Here is a 21242-nt window from a genome sequence, read left to right as displayed (position 1 = left end):
CTCACCGTGCTTTTGTTCACTTCCAGCTCACCGTAAACATCCTCCAAGCGCCTTTGAGTACCTGCGGTACTCTGGTTTAAAAGACAGCTGTCTGCTTGGAACGGACCTTCATTACAGACTCCATTTTGAAGGCTACGTACAGCGCCGCCACCTGTGAGAATTTCATGGAACCACACGGGCTGAGGCGGGAATATTCCACGATCTCACACAAAAAATTCCGCGCTGTTTCAACCGAAATTGGCCGAGAAAAAAAAATGTGTTCAATTACTTACTGAACGTCACTCGGACTTTGTTGTACCGTACAGAATTACAGAGTGATCGGCAAACCTCTAGGTTTTATTTCTTGTTCCTGGACTTGAATTCTTCTTCCAAATTTTTCTTTGGCTTCCATTACTTGTTGCTCAATGCCCAGATTGAATCATACTGGGCATAAGCTGTGACACGTGTATATTTCTATTGTCTATTGTCAAACCACAATTTATGAAAGACGTTTATATTTTATTAATAGGATTAAGTAGGAATAATTAATACTTGTCATTATGGGAATAATTGTGGTAGCAGGGAATGTCTGGACCAAAGTATTGCTGGCGGGAGACACTGCACATTGTTATAATTTTAAAAAGGGCGGGAGAGACGCGTATGGATACATTTTAAGAAAAGAGCGGGAAAGAACGCGCGTTGATACATTTTGTGATGGTAGCAGGGATTGTCTGCAGCAGAAAGCATTGTTGGCGGGAGAGACCGCACTTTAGCGTTCGTAGGAAGTCAGTAGTAAGCGAGGTGTGAAGCGAGTCTGTAGCAGGTCTGAAGCGAGAGGTTGAGAGGGGCGGTGTGCCTGCCAGCCACCAGCTGTGACTTACAAGAGATTATAAACGGATGTACAGAGACACCAGCTAACTATTATCATAAGAGGAACTAATATTATTGAATTAATTTTTTGAGAAACTCAAGACTACTGAAGGTATGTCTGCGCATTGCTAGTTGTAAGATTATTGTAAAAAGTAAGTCCCATTTGAACGTTTGTAAAATCATTTCATTCAGAATGTAATTAACTTTTGCCAACAATATTGCATTTCTAATTATAATCCATCCCAAAAACCACCAACGTAAAACTGCAAAATTTTATTGTTGTCAAGAAAAAGTTAAGTATGAATTACGTAACTTCAGTCAAATTAATTAAAGAATAACGTCAGCTTTGCTATTAAAGAATAACGTCAGCTTTGGTAATAAATACAGCCACTTATCATGACAGCCCACCAGCAGCTAATACAGTATAGTAAACCAGAGTAAGTATATTCATGTCGCAGTTCGATGTAGCAGTCAGATGGCGATCCAAAAGCAGTAAAAAAGGTGAGGAACAGTTTTGGGTTATTGCAGATAACGACTGAGGGCCACACGACGACGACACATTCTATGTTTCGTCGAAATAATCAGAAAATCACTTTTAATAAGCAGCAATTAAATTTGTATGCGAAGATTGAGAAAGAGAATAAATTTCAAACGGAAGATTTCATTTGCTATTATTAAGCAAGAGATAGAAATCCTAAGGAAAGATTTCATAGGTTATTGTAGACGGGAAGCCTGCGTAACAATAGAGATATAGAGGAGACGGGAAGGTTTCAAGGGTACAGCCCTGTCTCAGTCCCTTTTCGACCACTCCACCCCTTTCATATCGCTCGACTCTTTTCACTCCGGTTTCTGTACAATTTGTAGATAATCTTTCGCTCCCTGAATGTTATTCCTGCGCTACCTTTAGAATTTAAAAGAGTGAATTCAAGTCAATTTGGGAAACTTTTTCTATAAATCGTCATACGCTATAAACGCTAACTAACTAACGTAAGTTGGGCTTCACTCAATCGATCTTCTACACTAAGTCGAATGGTCAGTATTGAGTCGACTATTACTATTTCTCGAGAACTCAAACTGACCTCCCCAAAAGTCTGCTTCTACCATTTTTATCCATTATTCTGTAAATAACTGTCGATAATATTTTACAACCACAACTTAGTAGATAGTGTCGGAAGTTCCATGCGGCTTTTCGCGGATGATGCTGTAGTATACAGAGAAGTTGCAGCATTAGAAAATTGTAGCGAAATGCAGATAGATCTGCAGCGGATAGGCACTTGGTGCAGGGAGTGGCAACTGACCCTAAACATAGACTAATGTAATGTATTGCGAATACATAGAAAGAAGGATCCTTTATTGTATGATTATATGATAGCGGAACGAACACTGGTAGCAGTTACTTCTGTAAAAGATCTGGGAATATGCGTACGGAACGATTTGAAGTGGAATGATCATATAAAATTAATTGTTGGTAAGGCGGGTGCCAGGTTGAGATTCATTGGGAGTGTCCTTAGAAAATGTAGTCCATCAACAAAGGAGGTGGCTTACAAAACACTTCCACCTATACTTGAGTATTGCTCATCAGTGTGGGATCCGTACCAGGTCGGGTTGACAGAGGAGATAGAGAAGATCCAAAGAAGAGCGGCGCGTTTCGTCACAGGGTTATTTGGTAACCGTGATAGCGTTACGGAGATGTTTAGCAAACTCGAGTGGCAGACTCTGCAAGAGAGGCGCTGTGCATCGCGGTGTAGCTTGCTGTCCAGGTTTCGAGAGGGTGCGTTTCTGGATGAGGTATCGAATATATTGCTTCCCGCTACTTACACCTCCAGAGGAGATCACGAATATAGAATTGGAGATTCGAGCGCGCACGGAGGCTTTCCGGCAGTCGTTCTTCCCGCGAACCATACGCGTGTCGAATAGGAAAGGGAGGTAATGACAGTGGCACGTAAAGTGCCCTCCTCCACACACCGTTGGGTGGCTTGCGGAGTATAAATGTAGATGAATATGTAGTCAGGAGGTAGTTCGATAATTGCCACATCTGTCAGAGGCTACGAGTAACTTTAACAGTATCAGTTTCATTTGGTTAATAATGTGTCATCTACGTTTTGTGCCGTGGGTTATTTCATCTGTGAATGTAGCACTCAGCTAAGATGACTTAACGTAACAACTACAGGGACAAAAGACGGGAGATGTCTGTCTGCTCCATCACAGATGAAAAGATTTGGAGGGTGGTTTTTTGCTGAGTCGCGTCCATACATCGCTACGTCGGCACGCTATTCTATCGCGGCTCTCTTCGATCCTTTAACCCTTTCCTCCGCGTCTGCGGTTCCCCGGAAATACGACACAGAATGGTAGCGTTCTTTCTGTGTCTGTGTGTGTGGGACGATGCGGCGATATCAAAGGCGCCACGTCTAGGTTCGGATGACAAAAGAGGATCACAGAATGTCTGGTCGAAGGGTGGTAGGCAGAAGAGGGAAAGCTGAGAGAGAGAGAGAGAGAGAGAAATCTGAGAGAGAGAGACAGAAAGAGAGAAAGAGAGAGAGAGAGAGAGAGAGAGAGAGAGAGAGAGAGAGGCAGTATGGAATGGAAGGGGCCATGGGTGTACAAGCTGATTCTTATTAAAGTTTAAAAACCTTGGAAGCGACACAGATGACCAGAGATAAGTAATTTAATACAAGACACGTGCGACAGCAAATGACGGGAAGTACCCTACAAATCGATGCGAAATGAGATTTTCACTCTGCAGCGGAGTGTGCGCTGATATGAAACTTCCTGCCAGATTATAACTATGTGCGCGATCGAGACTCGAACTCGGGACCTTTGCCTTTCGCGGACAAGTGCTGTACCGAATGACCTACCTAAGCACGACTCACGACGCTCCATCACAGCTTTACTTCCGCCATTACCTCGTCTCCTATCTTCCATAATTTACAGAAACTCTCCTGCGAACCTAGCAGAACTAGTACTCCTGAAAGAAAGGATATTGCAGAGACATGGCTTATCCACAGCCTGGAGGATGTTTCCAGAATGAGATTTTCATTCTGCAGCGGAGTGTGCGCTGATATGAAACTTCCTGGCAGATTAAAACTGTGTGCCGGACCGAGACTCGAACGCGGGATCTTTGCCTTTCGCCGGCAAGTGCTCTACCAACTGAGCTACCCAAGCACGACTATTGCCCAGTCCTCACAGATTTACTTCTGCCAGTACATCGTCTCCTACCTTCCAAACTTTACAGAAGCTCTCCTGTGTCAGTTGGTAGAGCACTTGCCGGCGAATGGCTGCTGCGGTTAGCAACGCCTACACAGGGTGTTACAAAAAGGTACGGCCAAACTTTCAGGAAACATTCCTCACCCACAAATAAAGAAAAGATGTTATGTGGACTTGTGTCCGGAAACGCTTAATTTCCATGTTAGAGATAATTTTAGTTCTTCCACCTACGCTCAATGGAGCACGTTATCATGATTTCATACGGGATACTCTACCTGTGCTGCTAGAACATGTGCCTTTACAAGTAGGACACAACATGTGGTTCATGCACGATGGAGCTCCTGCACATTTCAGACCAAGTGTTCGTACGCTTCTCAACAACAGATTCGGTGACCGACGGATTGGTAGAGACGGACCAATTCCGTGGCCTCCACGCTCTCCTGACCTCAGCCCTCTTGACTTTCATTTATGGGGGCATTTGAAAGCTCTTGTCTACGCAACCCCGGTACCAAATGTAGAGACTCTTCGTGCTCGTGTTGTGGACGGCTGTGATACAATACGCCATTCTCCAGGGCTGCATCAGCGCATCAGGGATTCCGTGCGACGGAGGGTGGATGCATGTATCCTTGCCAACGGAGGACATTTTGAACATTTCCTGTAACAAAGTGTTTGAAGTAACGCTGGTACGTTGTGTTGCTGTGTGTTTCCATTCCACGATTAATGTGATTTGAAGAGAAGTAATAAAATGAGCTGTAACATGGAAAGTAAGCGTTTCCGGACACATGTCCACATAACATATTTTCTTTCTTTGTGTGTGGGGAATGTTTCCTGATAGTTTGGCCATACCTTTTTGTAACACCCTGTATAAGACAACAGCGTCTGGCGCAGTTGGTAGGTTGCTGCTGCTAAAATGGCAGGTTATCAAGATTTAAGCGAGGTTGAATGTGGTGATGTAGTCGGCGCACGAGCCATGGGACACAGCATCACCAAGGTAACGATGAAGTGGGGATTTTCCCGTACGACATTTCTTGAGTCTACTGTGAATATCAGAGTCACTGTGCGACCCATTCAAGGAACCACAATGTCCGCTCCCGGTAGCTGAGTTGTCAGCGCGACAGAATGTTGATTCCCGGCTGGGTCGAAGATTTTCTCCGCTCAGGGACTGGGTGTTGTGTTATCCTAATCATCATCATTTTATCCCCATCGACGCGCAAGTCGCCGAAGTGGCGTCAAATCGAAAACCTTGCATCCGGCGAACGGTCTACCCGACGGGAGGCCCTAGTCGCATAGTCGGACGAGTCTCGTTTCAAATTGTATCGAGCAGATTGACGTGTACGGGTATGGAAACAGCGTCATGAATCCATGAACCCTCCATGTCAGTAGGGGACTGTTCAAGCTCGTGGAGGTTCTGTAATGGTGTGGGACGTGTGCACTTGGAGAGATATGGGCCCCTGATATGACTCTGAGCACTATGAGACTTAACTTCTGAGGCCATCAGTCCCCTAGAACTTAGAACTACTACTTAAACCAAACTAACCTAAGAAAATGGAGTGCCAAGTGGAGAAATCGGAACGTTTCCGATATATTTTTCTATTTGAGCTCCCTCTATTTGAGGGATGACAACATCGGAGGCAACCAGAAACATTTGCGACGTGTATGGACAGAGCTTAAGGAGGACTATTTTGACATTACTGACTCCCCACGTTCAGGGAGACGTTCGGGGTATGATGAAGGTCGTACAAACGCATTAATCCGCAATGATCCACGGCAGCGTACTTGAAAACGGGCAAATGTCAGGAATGTCATCATCCTGCAACATTTGCATGCAGTGGGGAAGGTTAAAAATATTGTGTATGGCACCGCATGCTCCAACCCAAAATCACAAAAATTATCTGGTGGGTCATTTGGGGATATCTGCTTGCAGGTCATCAGCTGGCTCGTGAACAAAAAAATGGCTCTGAGCACTATGGGACTTAATATCTGAGGTCATCAGTTCCCTAGAACTTAGAACTACTTAAACCTAACTAACCTAAGGACATCACACACATCCATGCCCAAGCCAGGATTCGAACCTGCGACCGTAGCGGTCGCGCGGTTCCAGACTGTAGCGCCTAGAACCGCTCGGCCACCCCGGCTGTCCCCCTGATATGTCTGAATACGACACTTGACAGGTGACGAGTCGTACGTAAGCATCCTATCTGATCATTCGTTCATGTCCATTGTGCATTCCGACGGACTCGGGCAATTCCAGCAGTACAATGCGACACCTCACACGTCCAGAATTGCTACAGACTGGCTGCAGGAACACTCTTGTGCTTTTAAACACTTCCGCTGGCTACCAAACTCCCCAGACATGAACATTATTGAGCGTATCTGGGATACCTTCCAACGTGAGGAGATGTCCACCCCCTCGTACTCTTACGGATTTATGGACAGCCATGCAGGACTCATGGTGTCAATTCCCTCCATGAGTACTTCAGATTTTATTCGATTCCATGCCATGTCATGGTGTGGCACTTCTGTTTGCTCACGGGGGCCCTACAGGATATTATGTGGGGCTCCCAGTTTTTTTGGCTCTTCAGTGTACAATTATTAGTGTTGCAAAATAGTGATAACCCACTGCACTGCACTTACTGACTTTATTCAGTTGGTTGGTATCATTATGTGGAAATGTTGTAGAGAATTCGGTGAGAAAACATGCGGAAGAAATATGTTTGCCTCTAGCTAGAGAACGCAGCTGTTGGAAAATGTCGGAGACGGTTTTTATCTGGCAGTTGATATCCAGCAGCTGATGGCGGTAATGAAGGTGAGTACGCGACGTGAATCAAGAACCTGAAGAATTGTTACTGAAACAGCCTGTTGAAGGTTATGAGCGGAAGTGGTGGAGCAATACCGCACTACGTGGGTATCGGTATTGTAATAGCTGATCAGTTTTAGGAAGCGAAACGATCGTACGTGAGCCTTCCGGGAGTTAGGCAACCAATCTGGCACGCCAGCGCAGCGGGTGGTCTGAATCGCAGGCGCCTGTCCCGGTCACGGGTGGTGCTGATGAGACATGTTGCACGGTCGTGGGAGGAGCCACCTGCCAGCCGTTCAGTGTATGTGTGTGTGATGGGGGAGGGGCAGTGTGCGGATCGGAGGGGGGAGGGAAGGAAGGTGTTAGTGTGGGGGTGACTGGGGTCGCCGGTGCGAGGGAGTTGGGTAGGGAAGCGGCGAGCGAATCGATTCTGCGGGAGTTGGACCGGGCCGCAGAACTGCCAGCCACTTGTTGCTGGGTGCTGCGCAGGCTGCAGAGCTTCAGGGGCTGCACGGTACGTGCAGTCGCAACAGTATGGAGAATGCTGCAAGTGGCATTGGCGGGACGGGGAAGGGGGAATGGAGGGGTTGCAGAAGATGTACATCAAGTATAGAAAAGGGCAGTTCCATATTTTGTCTTCTGATATAAAAAGACGGCAACGACCTTGCCGCAGTGGATACACCGGTTCCCGTGAGATCACCGAAGTTAAGCGCTGTCGGGCGTGGTCGGCACTTGGATGGGTGACCATCCGGGCCGCCATGCGCTGTTGCCATTTTTCGGGCTGCACTCAGCGTCGTGATGCCAATTGAGAAGCTACTCGACCGAATAGTAGCGGCTTCGGCCAAGAACACCATCTTACGACTGGGAGAGCGGTGTGCTGACCCCACGCCCCTCCTAGCCGCATCATCCACCGAGGATGACACGGCGGTCGGATGGTCCCGGTAGGCCACTCGTGGCCTGGAGTGATATAAAAAGACACCACTGAGTGAAGAACTAAGATTGTCTTTTTATTTCTTATTTTACATCATTCTTACGATCAGTTTGATGCGACCCCTCGAATTCCGCTCCTGCGGGAGCCTCTTCTTCTCAGAGTAGCATTTGACGTTATCTATTATCTGTTTTGTGAAATCCAATCTCCGCCCCCACGTACGCCTCTCCCCCCCAACCACTCACGCTCCACTTTTTACCCTCTACACCTCCCTCTAGTACAGTGGTTATCATTCTTTCTTAGATCATTAACCCTGAGTGCAATTAGACATTAGCTTCTACCACAGCTTCCCCTGCCATCCCCCCATTATGGGGCTTGTTGTCCACACTCTCTATCCCCATAGTATCACCAAATTTAGCACCTAACTAAACTGTAGACTGAAACACTTTTATTTACAAGGGAACCTCCCCATCGCACCCTGCTCAGATTTAATTATAAGCTGGCACAGTGGATAGGCCTTGAAAAACTGAACACAGATCAATCGAGACAACAGGAAGAAGTTGTGTGGAACTATGGACAAAAAAAGCAAAATATACAAACTGTGTAGTCCATGCACAAGATATACAACGGCAAGGCAAATATGAGCTGAGGAGCGCCGTGGCCCCGTGGTTAGCGTGAGCAGCTGCGGATCGAGAGGTCCTTGGTTCAAGCCTGCCCTCGAATGAAAATTTTAATTTTTTATTTTCAGACAATTATCAAAGTTCAGGAACTCACACATAATCAACTTCGCTCTCCAAAATTCCAGTGCATGTTCAGATTTGCTAGGACATATGCAGGATTTGACGGTCTACACACGGAAAAATTTGAAAACGTTAAAAACATTTGTTTTGACAAAGGACAGGGAAAACTGTGCGACTGTGAAACTGTTGCATTCATTTGTTGCAGTTTATGTAACAAACTCTTATGTTTTCGTCACTTTTTTGGGAGTGATTATCACATTCACAAGAAAACCTAAATCGGGCAAGGTAGAAGAATCTTTTTACCCATTCGACAAGTGTACAAGGTAGGTGGGTCGACAACATATTCCTGTCATGTGACGCACATGCCGTCACCAGTGTCGCATAGAATATATCAGACGTGTTTTCCTGTGGAGGAATCGGTTGACCTATGACCTTGCGATCAAATGTTTTCGGTTCCCATTGGAGAGGCACGTCCTTTCGTCTACTAATCGCACAGTTTTGCGGTGCGGTCGCAAAACACAGACACTAAACTTATTACAGTGAACAGAGACGACAATGAACGAACGGACAGATCATAACTTTGCGAAAATAAAGATCGGAAACTTTTCACTCGAGGGAAGACTTGAACCAAGGACTTCTCGATCCGCAGCTGCTCACGCTAACCACGGGACCACGGCGCTCCTAAGCTCACACTGTCCTTGATGTTGCCTATCTTGCGCATGGACTACACAGTTTGCATATTTTGCTTATTTTTTTCATAGTTCCACACAACTCCTTCCTGTTTTCTCGATCGATCTGTGTTCAGTTTTGCAAGGCTTATCCACTGTGCCAGCTTATAACTAAATCTGAGCGGGGTGCGATTGGGAAGTTCCCCTGTTAGTACCATGCAAGTTATTGCCTGTTGTGTTAACACCTGTCATACTGTCCCTTCCTCTAATCAGTGTTTCCTGTGGTTTCTTTCTTCGCCGTTTCTGCAGAAAACCTTCCCATTCCTCATTTAATCAGTACACTTAATTTTCAACATACTTCTGCAGTACCACATCTCAAACGCTGTGATTTTCTTGTTTTCTTACTTTCCCAGAGTCCACGATACACTTCGCTGCAGAACTATGTTCTGAACGTATGGAAGGCAATCAAAAAGTTTTGTTCGAAGGCCGTAAAGTCGAAAATCGGTATGCAAATCAGGCAAAATCGCCGTAAGCATTGATGCTATCATTCCACCGACGCTCAAAGTTGAAGATACCTGTTCGTTAAGACACCGCGCCCTGCTGCGTGAAGAAATCCGTAACTGCTTGTTGCACATCCTCGTCCGATAGGGACCGGAGATCCTGGAAAGCCTTTTTTAAGGCGCCGAAGGTGTGGTACTAAAATGGGAAAAGGTCAGGACTATAGGGCGGATGGGGAAAGGTTTGGACTACAGTCGAGCAGTTCGAATATCTCCCACACACTGGCGATATTATGAAACAGCAGCGATTGCCCAATTGTCCCCGACATGCTGTTTGTTCTTCGGACTAAGAACCAGAATAAGAGCATGTTGGTCCTGTTCGACCGGCCGGCCTGAGTGGCCGAGCGGTTCTAGGCGCTACAGTCTGGAACCGTGCGACCGCTACGGTCGCAGGTTCGAATCCTGCTTCGAGCATGGATGTGTGTGATGCCCTTAGGTTAGTTAGATTTAAGTAGTCTAGGGGACTGATGACCACAGCAGTTAAGTCCCATAGAGCTCAGAGCCATCTGAACCATTTTGAACCTGTTCGGACGCATTTGGTAATGTCGTCAGAGCTCACGTATCCACATTTACCACACGGACGTCATACAGACAGGAATGATACGCTATTCCCTTGCCTACATGTCGGTGTTTGTATACCCGCATCAGAGTCGCGCTACGTCGCATATAAGCTGCAGCAACGCCCTCAAATGCAAACTTTTCGATCACCCCTTAGTCATTTTCAGAAACTTCTTTCTCAAATTAAGGCCACTGTTGGCCACTAGCAGTATTCTTTCTCTTGGCCACGAAAGCCGTCTTTGGTCTCCGCTTTTTATGTCCTCATTATTCCGTTCGTCAAGGTAGCTTCACTTCGTCTGCTTGGGAGACGCCAACTTCATGTCAAGTTTATAGCTAATCGCACTTCCGCTACTTCTCATCATTTTCGTTCCTCATCTACACCTAAACGATTACTCAATTAAGTACCTGGCGGAGGGTTAATCGGACTACCTTCAAGCTATTTCTCAATCAGAATGAGATTTTCAGTCTACAGCGCAGTGTGCGCTGACATGAAGCTTTGAAAAGTTTCATATCAGCGCACACTCCACCGCAGAGTGAAAATCTCATTCTGGAAACATACTCAGGCTGTGGCTAAGCCATGTCTCCGCAATAGAAGCTAAACGATATCAAAGTTAGCGTAAGGAGGGCCATGCGTGAAGCGTTCAGTGAATTCGAAAGTAAAATTCTATGTATCGACTTGACAGAAAATCCTAGGAAGTTCTGGTCTTACGTTAAATCAGTAAGTGGCTCGAAACAGCATATCCAGACACTCCGGGATGATGATGGCATTGAAACAGAGAATGACACGCGTAAAGCTGAAATACTAAACACTTTTTTCCAAAGCTGTTTCACAGAGGAAGACCACACTGCAGTTCCTTCTCTAAATCCTCGCACAAACGAAAAAATGGCTGACATCGAAATAAGTGTCCAAGGAATAGAAAAGCAACTGGAATCACTCAACAGAGGAAAGTGCACTGGACCTGACGGGATACCAATTCGATTCCACACAGAGTACGCGAAAGAACTTGCCCCCCTTCTAACAGCCGTGTACCGCAAGTCTCTAGAGGAACGGAAGGTTCCAAATGATTGGAAAAGAGCACAGGTAGTCCCAGTCTTCAAGAAGGGTCGTCGAGCAGGTGAGCAAAACTATAGGCCTATATCTCTGACATCCATCTGTTGTAGAATTTTAGAGCATGTTTTCTGCTCGCGTATCATGTCATTTCTGGAAACCCAGAATCTACTCTGTAGGAATCAACATGGATTTGGGAAACAGCGATCGTGTGGGACCCAACTCGCTTTATTTGTTCATGAGACCCAGAAAATATTAGATACAGGCCCCCAGGTAGATGCCATTTTTCTTGACTTCCGGAAGGCGTTCGATACAGTTCCCCACTGTAGCCTGATAAACAAAGTAAGAGCCTACGGAATATCAGACCAGCTGTGTGGCTGGATTGAAGAGTTTTTAGCAAACAGAACACAGCATGTTGTTATCAATGGAGAGACGTCTACAGACGTTGAAGTAACCTCTGGCGTGCCACAGGGGAGTGTTATGGGACCATTGCTTTTCACAATATATATAAATGACCTATTAGATAGTGTCGGAAGTTCCATGCGGCTTTTCGCGGATGATGCTGTAGTATACAGAGAAGTTGCAGCATTAGAAAATTGCAGCGAAATGCAGGAAGATCTGCAGAGGATAGGCACTTGGTGCAAAGAGTGACAACTGACCCTTAACATAGACAGATGTAATGTATTGCGAATACATAGAAAGAAGGATCCTTGGTGGCTTACAAAACACCGTACCAGGTCGGGTTGACGGAGGAGATAGAGAAGAGCCAAAGAAGAGCGGCGCGTTTCGTCACAGGGTTATTTGGTAACCGTGATAGCGTTACGGAGATGTTTAGCAAACTCGAGTGGCAGACTACGCAAGAGAGGCGTTCTGCATCGCGGTGTAGCTTGCTGTCCAGGTTTCGAGAGGGTGTGTTTCTGGATGAGGTACGGAATATATTGCTTCCCCCTACTTATACCTCCCGAGGAGATCACGAATGTAAAGTTAGAGAGATTCGAGTGCGCACGGAGGCTTTCCGGCAGTCGTTCTTCCCGCGAACAATACGCGACTGGAACAGGAAAGGGAGGTAATGACAGTGGCACGTAAAGTGCCCTCCGCCGCACACCGCTGGGTGGCTTGCGGAGTATAAATGTAGAAGTAAAATATCCTTTATTTCAGGAGTGCTTGTTCTGCAAGGTTCACAGGAGAGCTTCTGTAAATTTTGGAAGGTAGGAGGTACTGGCAGAAGTAAAGCTATGAGGACGGGGCGTGAGTCGTGCTTGGGTAGCTCAGTTGGTAGAGCACCTGCCCACGAAAGGCAAAGATCCCGAGTTCGAGTCTCGGTCCGGCACACAGTTTTAATCTGCCCGGAAGTTTTATTTCTCTACCGTTCCACTCTCGAACGGCGCGAGGGAAAATCGAGCAGTTAAATCTTCCTGTGCGACCTCTGATTAATCTTATTTCTCTTTCTTCATTAGTTCATTAAATTCAACAGAACCTGTAGTTCTTCGTCATTTAATGTTATCGGCGAATATGATCCTTGATACTCCTTAACCGTGAATTTAGCGCACTCTTGATCTTTTCTTTTATTTCCGTCATTGCTTCTTCTAGGTATAAATTGAACAGTACGGGAGGAAGACTAAAACCTGTTTTACTCTCTTTTTAATCTGATAACTTCTTCGTTGATCCTCCATTCCCACTGTTCCCTCTAGGTCCTAGTGCATATTGTATATTACCCGTGTTTCCCTATAGCTATTTTCCTCAGAAACTCTGATATCTTTTATAAGCCGACGTATTGTATGAACGTTTCTGCTACGTCTTGCTTACATTATCAAGCACAACGTCAGAAGTGCCCTTTTTAAAGCAAAACTGATCGTCATCTCACTGATAATCAGTTTTATTTTCCATCCTTCCGTGTATTTTGTACAGTGCTGTGTTTTAAGATGTGATAATACCACACCATGGAGCGGGCAGCTAATGTCTCACAAGCGAAATCTCAGGACTGAAAGGTAGGCTTACCAAAGGTCATCACAAGGAACGGATTGCTACTTTGTAGGGAAGCTAAGAAGATGTGGAAAGATGAAACTGAAAGAGTGAGTTTTCTGAAATGGAATACTTTTGCAAATATTCCTGAACTAATCCCTGGGGATCCCCTTTTGAAATATCAACAGAGATAAAGTCGCCGGTCGTGGTGGACGAGCGGTTCTAGGCGCTATAGTCTGGAACCGCGCGACCGCTACGGTCGCGGGTTCGAATCCTGCCTCGGGCATGGATATGTGTGATGTCCTTAGGTTAGTTAGGTTTAAGTAGTTCTAAGTTCTTGGGGACTGATGACCTCCGTAGTTAAGTCCCATAGTGCTCAGAGCCATTTGAGCCATCTGATAAAGTCTTTCAGATTCGAAGCACGCTGCTTCGGGATGTATAGTGATGAGGAAAATTTGATAAATTTCTATTTTGTAGAAATTTAAGGAGATGGGACCTGGATAAACTGACTAAACCAGAGGTTTTACAGAGTTTCAGGGAGAGCATAAGGGAACAATTGACAGGAATGGGGGAAAGAAATACAGTAGAAGAAGAATGGGTAGCTCTGAGGGATGAGGTAGTGAAGGCAGCAGAGGATCAAGTAGGTAAAAAGACGAGGGCTAGTAGAAATCCTTGGGTAACAGAAGAAATATTGAATTTAATTGATGAAAGGAGAAAATCTAAAAATGTAGTAAATGAAGCAGGCAAAAACGAATACAAACGTCTCAAAAATGAGATCGACAGGAAGTGCAACATGGCTAAACAGGGATGGCTAGAGGACAAATGTAAGGATGTAGAGGCTTATCTCACTAGGGGTAAGGAAGATACTGCCTACATGAAAATTAAGAGACCTTTGGAGAAAAGAGAACCACTTGTATAAATATCAAGAACTCAGATGGAAACCCAGTTTTAAGCAAAGGAGGGAAAGCAGAAAGGTGGAACGAGTATATAGAGGGTCTACACAAGGGCGATGTACTTGAGGACTATATTATGGAAATGGAAGAGGATGTAGATGAAGATGAAATGGGAGATATGATACTGCGTGAAGAGTTTGACAGTGCACTGAAATACCTGAATCGAAACAAGGCCCCGGGAGTAGATAACATTCCATTAGAACTACTGACAGCCTTGGGAGAGCCAGTCCTGACAAAACTCTACCATCTTGTGAGCAAAATGTATGAGACAGGCGAAATACCCTCAGACTTTAAGAAGAATATAATAATTCCAATCCCAAAGAAAGCAGGTGTTGACAGATGTGAAAATTACCGAACTATCAGTTTAATAAGTCACGGCTGCAAAATACTAACGCGAATTCTTTACAGAGGAATGGAAAAACTTGTAGAAGCCGACATCGGGGAAGATCAGTTTGGATTCCGTAGAAATATTGGAACACGTGAGGTAATACCGACCTTACTACTTATCTTAGAAGAAAGATTAAGGAAAGGCAAACCTACGTTTCTAGCACTTGTAGACTTAGAGAAAGCTTTGACAATGTTGACTGGAATACTGTCTTTCAAATTCTAAAGGTGGCAAGGCTAAAATACAGGGAGTGAAAGGCTATTTAGAATTTGTACAGAAACCAGATACCAGTTATAAGAGTCGAGGGGCATTAAAGGGAAGCAGTGGTTGGGAAGGGAGTGAGACAGGGTTGTAGCCTCTACCCGATGTTATAAAATCTGTACATTGAGCAAGCAGTAAAGGAAGCAAAAGAAAAATTCGGAGTAGGTATGAAAACCCATGGCGAAGAAATAAAAACTTTGAGGTTAGCCGATGACATTGTAATTCTGTCAGAGACAGCAAAGGACTTGGAAGAGCAGTTGAACGGAATGGAGAGTGTCTTGAAAGGAGGGTATAAGATGAACCTCAACAAAAGCAAAACGAGGATAATGGAATGCACTCGAATTAAGTCGGGTGATGCTGAAGGAATTAGATTAGGAAATGAGACACTTAAAGTAGTAAAGGAGTTTTGCTATTTGGGGAGCAAAATAACTGATGATGGTCGAAGTAGAGAAGATATAAAATGTAGACTGGCAATGGCAAGGAAACCGTTTCTGAAGAAGAGAAATTTGTTAACATCGAGTGTAGATTTGTCGGGAAGTCGCTTCTGAAAGTGTTTGTATGGAGTGTAGCCATGTATGGAAGTGAAACATGGATGATAAATAGTTTGGACAGGAAGAGAATAGAAGCTTTCGAAATGTGGTGCTACAGAAGAATGCTGAAGATTAGATGGGTAGATCACATAACTAATGAGGAGGTGTTGAATAGAATTTGGGAGGAGAGTGAGTTTGTGGCACAACTTGAGAAGACGAAGGGATCGGTTTGTAGGACATGTTATGAGACATCGAGGGATCACAAATTTAGCATTGGAGGGCAGCGCGGAGGGTAAAAATCGTAGGGGGAGACCAAGAGATGAATACACTAAGCAGATTCAGGAGGATGTGGGTTGCAGTGAGTACTGGGAGATGAAGAAGCTTGCACAGGATAGAGTAGCATGGAGAGCTGCATCAAACCAGTCTGAGGACTGAAAACCACAGCCACAACAACAACTATTTTGTCTGTCTCAGCTGCATCAATGTACAAACTATTGCTGTATAGGGTAGCGGTTTCGGGTTGAGTCGTGTATTGTCAGGCGACACATCTTGTTATTAACCGTAACTAGAACTGTAACAGTAGACACATACTCTGTCTTATCAGTGAGAGCATTTGTCGTTCCCAGTTTGACTTTCTTGTTCAGGGCTGTTCGTGTCTCTTGGCACCATATTGCACAACGAGTTACGGTTACTAACAAGATGTGCAGTCAGAGGACGGGGGAGTCAGCCCGAAACCGGTGATCACTGCAGCGATGAATCGTACATTCGTGCAGCTGAGACGAAGAAAATAAAAGCTTATCACGTTTTTCTCAGAAATAAAGTCGGTCGCCACTGGTAATATCGACGGCGAAGCGGGAAGCGCTACGATGAACAAGTGTGTGGGCTCTCCTACCCTCCTTCCTTCTTCCAGCTATTGCCCACATTAAACAATGCCCAGTCCAAGGGGTTAATAAGAAAAGTCTTTTACGAAGATTTGAGAGGAGAGAAGATTACAATAAACTTTCAAGTTTACTTAGCTTGTCATGGCTCCTGTTCTTCTTGTCTATGGGTCTAATTCTTGAAGCTGAAAATGTAACATCAGGTCTTCACGGTTGGTTTGAAGTAAATAAATTGGAAAATTGCTGTTGCAGAATTTCTTTTTTACGTCAGTATATTTTCCACTGATTTTGTCACATTTTAGTATATCATTCAGTATTTTGATTTTTCACATTAACGAATCCGAAATTATATTGTTCCCCCCTATTATACAAAAATACGTCTTATCACATCAGAGGCTAGCTTACGATTCTCACACACTGCGGAAATAACAATATTCCAAAGGGTTTACAATTTGTCTTAGCAAATGATTTCCTAGTAGTTTTCGTTACACTATTTTTTTTTAAATTTGTGTGAAATCTTATGGGACTTAACTGCTAGGGTCATCAGTCCCTAAGCTTACACACTATTTAACCTAAATTATCCTAAGGACAAACACACACACCCATGCCCGAAGGAGGACTCGAACCTCCGCCGGGACCAGCCGCACAGCGTTACACTATTAATTTCGATTATTATTGCATAAATGAATCCAGGAATAGACATAATAAACAGTATAGGATTGCGTAATTAATAACAGAAATTTTAAGTGTGCAAATAATTCGTTACTTGAAATGCTACTAAAAAAATAATTTTAACTGTACATTCAGAACTAGCTTGAAATGTAACATACTGTGTGTAAAATTATATGAAAGTTTTCAGAAAAGCAACTGAGATAATATTGACCCGTAAAAAATTCGAAAAATAATACTGGTATCGAAAACTACTGTTGAGGAAAAGCAATACTAGAGGAGGATGTCCCGTTATGACGTATATAGTGTCAAAGAAAAGTGTGACATATTTTGAAAGGTAGTAATATAGAGAAAAACGAGAAAAGGAAGTCCAGTAAAAATGGACTCTGAAATGCATATCGTAAGAGCTACGAGGCGGTTCACCTTCGCTGAGGAAAAAGAGACTCTTTTGCTATCTGTCGGTGTTGTATACTAAACTCTACACTGTGCTGCCGTCTGCAACGTGTGTATACAACAGAGACTGAAACTTTAATGGATGCTGTGATCAGATTTGTGAGCTGAAGTTGCTGAGTTGAATTCCTTTACATACTACTCAGTACCAATAACCTTCGCTACTGCGAAACGTATCTCTTCTCCTCCACCTTTTTTGCTATTACGAACGACATGCAGAATGCAGTAAACTAATGGGAACAAATTATTGTGTTATTGTGAGACAGCACAGCTACTCGTGTACCAACGAGTGTTAAATACAGTGCGAACGTAAATACAAAAAAACTAAACTCCTCCCGCACAGGTCATGAAGGCCCAAAGATACCAACCGGCCGCCGTGTCATCCTCATCCACAGGCGTCACTGCATTCAGATACGGAGGGCCATGTGGTCAACACACCGCTCTCTCGAGATCGGAGCCGCTACTTCTCAGTCAAGCAGCTCCTCAGTTTGCCTCACAAGGGCCGAGAGGACCCCGCTTGCCATCTGTGGTGTCACCGCCAGACACCACACTTGCCAGGTGGTAGCCTTTAAATCGGCCGCGGTCCGTTAGTATACGTCGGACCCGCCTGTCGCCACTGTCAATGATTGCAGACCGAGCGCCGCCACACGGCCGGTCTAGAGACACTTCCTAGCACTCGCCCCAGTTATGCAGCCGACTTTGCTAGCTCTCATTTGCCGAGACGATAGTTAGCATAGCCTTCAGCTACGTCATTTGCTACGACCTAGCAAGGCGCCATTTCCAGTTACTATTGATGCTGTAAAACATGTACCGTCAAGAGCGATGTTCACCAATTATGGATTAAAGTTAAGTATTCCATCAGCTACGTACTTTATTTGCTAGTCTCAATTACTTGACCTGTTCCAGACCTCACGCCAGCCTGCGTGAGCTTAACGCGTGCCTTTCGGCTTCCTGTCATAGTGGGTTGGCTGTCTTGCCAATCCACAACACCAACAGCGCTCGGCAGACCGGATGGTCACCCATCCAAGTGCTAGCCCAGCCCGACAGCGCTCAACTTCGGTGATCTGACGGGAACCGGTGTTACCACTGTGGAAGGGCCGTTGGCTAAATACAAAAAAGGTCCTCATAATTTTTTTCTATCATCTTTTTTGTATCTTTAAGAATGCTCTCAGATGAAGAGCGGTGTGTTGTACCGCTAAACAGCCCACTTGCCGCCCGTATGGGGCCTGGGGGATGAAATAAAAATAAAGGAAAAAAAATAAATGTACGCTACAGATTAGTCTATTAGTAACACCTTTATTTCGCATTCACATTCGTTACTTTCGTCAGTTCATAATAACAGAGGACAGGAATGTTTACTACATTCTGTAGGTCCTCCGTAATAGCAATAGTAAAAGAGAGTGTTACACAGTAGCGAAGATGAAAAAGTGCTCATAGCTCTTAAGGTATGGATACTATTTTTTTTTAAGTCTGACACGATCTGTCAAAATATGCAATACTATTTTTTTAAAAAAAGAAGCCTGTACATGGGACCTCTTTTGAAATACGGTTCCAGAGAACGAAAATCTCCTCTGTATAAAAGTCAACATGAATTCTGCAAACATATTTTTCACAACTCAGATTGTTCTGAAACTTCCTGGCAGATTAAAACTGTGTGCCCGACCGAGACTCGAAGTCGGGACCTTTGCCTTTCGCAGGCAAGCGCTCTACCATCTGAGCTACCGAAGCACGACTCACGCCCGGTACTCACAGCTTTACTTCTGCCAGTACCTCGTCTCCTACCTTCCAAACTTTACAGAAGCTCTCCTGCGAACCTTGCATCGGTAGCTCAGATGGTAGAGCGCTTGCCCGCGAAAGGCAAAGGTCCCGAGTTCGAGTCTCGGTCGGGCACACAGTTTTAATCTGTCAGGAAGTTTCATATCAGCGCACACTCCGCTGCAGAGTGAAAATCTCATTATCAGATTGTTCTGTTCGTCAACGAAGTCCAAAGAACCGCCAATAAAGGCGCGTACGTTGATGTAGCGTTCCTTGACTTCGGGAAGACCTCCAATACAGTATTGCACCGTCATTCACTGGCCAGAGTACGAGCTTTCCGAGTATCGGACCAGATATGAGACTGGATACTGGCCTTCCTTGCAGATTCAACTCAAAAATGGTTCAACTGGCTCTGAGCACTACGGCACTCAACATCTGTGGTCATCAGTCCCCTAGAACTTAGAACTACTTAAACCTAACTAACCTAAGGACATCACACACATCCATGCCCGAGGCAGGATTCGAACCTGCGACCGTAGCGGTCACGCGGTTCCAAACTGAAGCGCCTAGAACTGCTCGGTCACAACGGCCGGCGCAGATTCAGCTCCACGCGTCGATCCTTACGGAACAAAATCGACAGACGTAAAGATATCTTCCGGAGTACTCCAAGTTAGAGTTATAGGACCGCTGCTATTTACAGTTCATACACCGTCCAGTCATATTAATGAGACCACCTGTCAAAAGTCTGAATAACAATCTTTTGCAGTGCGAACCGATCCGAAATGTTCAGAAATAATGTCAGTGAGCTTCTGTAAGGTAGCGACAGGGATGTGGGGTCGTGCCGATTCCACTGCCGTGGACAGCGGCGAAACGTTTCTCGGTTGAGGATCTACGGCGCGGACAGCCCGATCAAGGTGATCAACAGTTTCTCGATCGGATTTAAATCCGGGGAGTTTCGTGGCCATGCGAGCGGTAAAGTCATCCTGGTGCTCTCCGAACCACGCAAGTACAATGCGAGCAGTGTGACACGTTGCATTGTCGTGCTGGTAAATGCCTTCGTACAGAGGAGAAATAAACTCAGAGGGCCATAGACACGGGTTCCCAGGTAGATGCCGTGTTTCTTGACTTCCGCAAGGCGTTCGATACAGTTCCCCACAGTCGTTCAATGAACAAAGTACGAGCATATGGAATATCAGAGCAATTGTGTGATGGGATTGAAGAGTTCATAGATAACAGAACGCAGCCTGTCATTCTCAATGGAGAGGAGTCTTCCGAAGTAAGAGTGATTTCAGGTGTGCCGCAGGGGAGTGTCGTAGGACCGTTGCTATTCACAATATATGTAAATGACCTGGTGGATGACATCGGAAGTTCACTGAGGCTTTCTGCGGATGAGCTGTAGTATGTCGAGAGGTTGTAACAATGGAAAATTGTACTGAAATGCAGGAGGATCTGCAGCGAATTGACGCATGGTGCAGGGAATGGCAATTGAATCTCAATGTAGACAAGTGTAATGTGCTGCGAATACATAGAAAGAAAGATCCCTTATCATTTAGCTACAATATAGCAGGTCAGCAACTGGAAGCAGTTAATTCCATAAATTATCTGGGAGTAGGAATTAGGAGTGATTTAAAATGGATGACCATATGAAATTAATAGTCGGTAAAGCAGATGCCAGACTTAGATTCATTGGAAAAATGCTAAGGAAACGCAATCCGAAAACAAAGGAAGTAGGTTACAGTACACTTGTTCGCCCACTGCTCGAATACTGCTCACCGGTGTGGGATCCGTACCAGATAGTGTTGATAGAAGAGATAGAGAAGATCCAACGGAGAGCAGCGCGCTTCGTTAGAGGATCATTTAGTAATCGCGAAAGCGTTACGGAGATGATATATAAACTCCAGTGGAAGACTCTGCAGGAGAGACGCTCAGTAGCTCGGTACGGGCTTTTGTCAAAGTTTCGAGAACATACCTTCACCGAGGAGTCAAGCAGTATATTGCTCCCTCCTACGTATATCTTGCGAAGAGACCATGAGGATAAAATCAGAGAGAT

The 21242-nt window shown here is 44.9% G+C and overlaps 2 pseudogenes; one reads left to right on the top strand and one right to left on the bottom strand.

Moving 5' to 3' along the window:
- Positions 1-7504: 7504 nt before the first annotated feature.
- On the top strand, positions 7505-7622 carry LOC126109079 (5S ribosomal RNA; annotated as a pseudogene).
- Positions 7623-18424: 10802 nt separating this feature from the next.
- Positions 18425-18542, bottom strand: LOC126109092 (5S ribosomal RNA; annotated as a pseudogene).
- Positions 18543-21242: the final 2700 nt, after the last annotated feature.

The sequence above is a fragment of the Schistocerca cancellata genome, chromosome 11 (assembly GCF_023864275.1).
Source record: "Schistocerca cancellata isolate TAMUIC-IGC-003103 chromosome 11, iqSchCanc2.1, whole genome shotgun sequence".
Lineage (NCBI taxonomy): Eukaryota > Metazoa > Arthropoda > Insecta > Orthoptera > Acrididae > Schistocerca > Schistocerca cancellata.
This window is presented reverse-complemented; position numbering and strand designations above follow the sequence as displayed.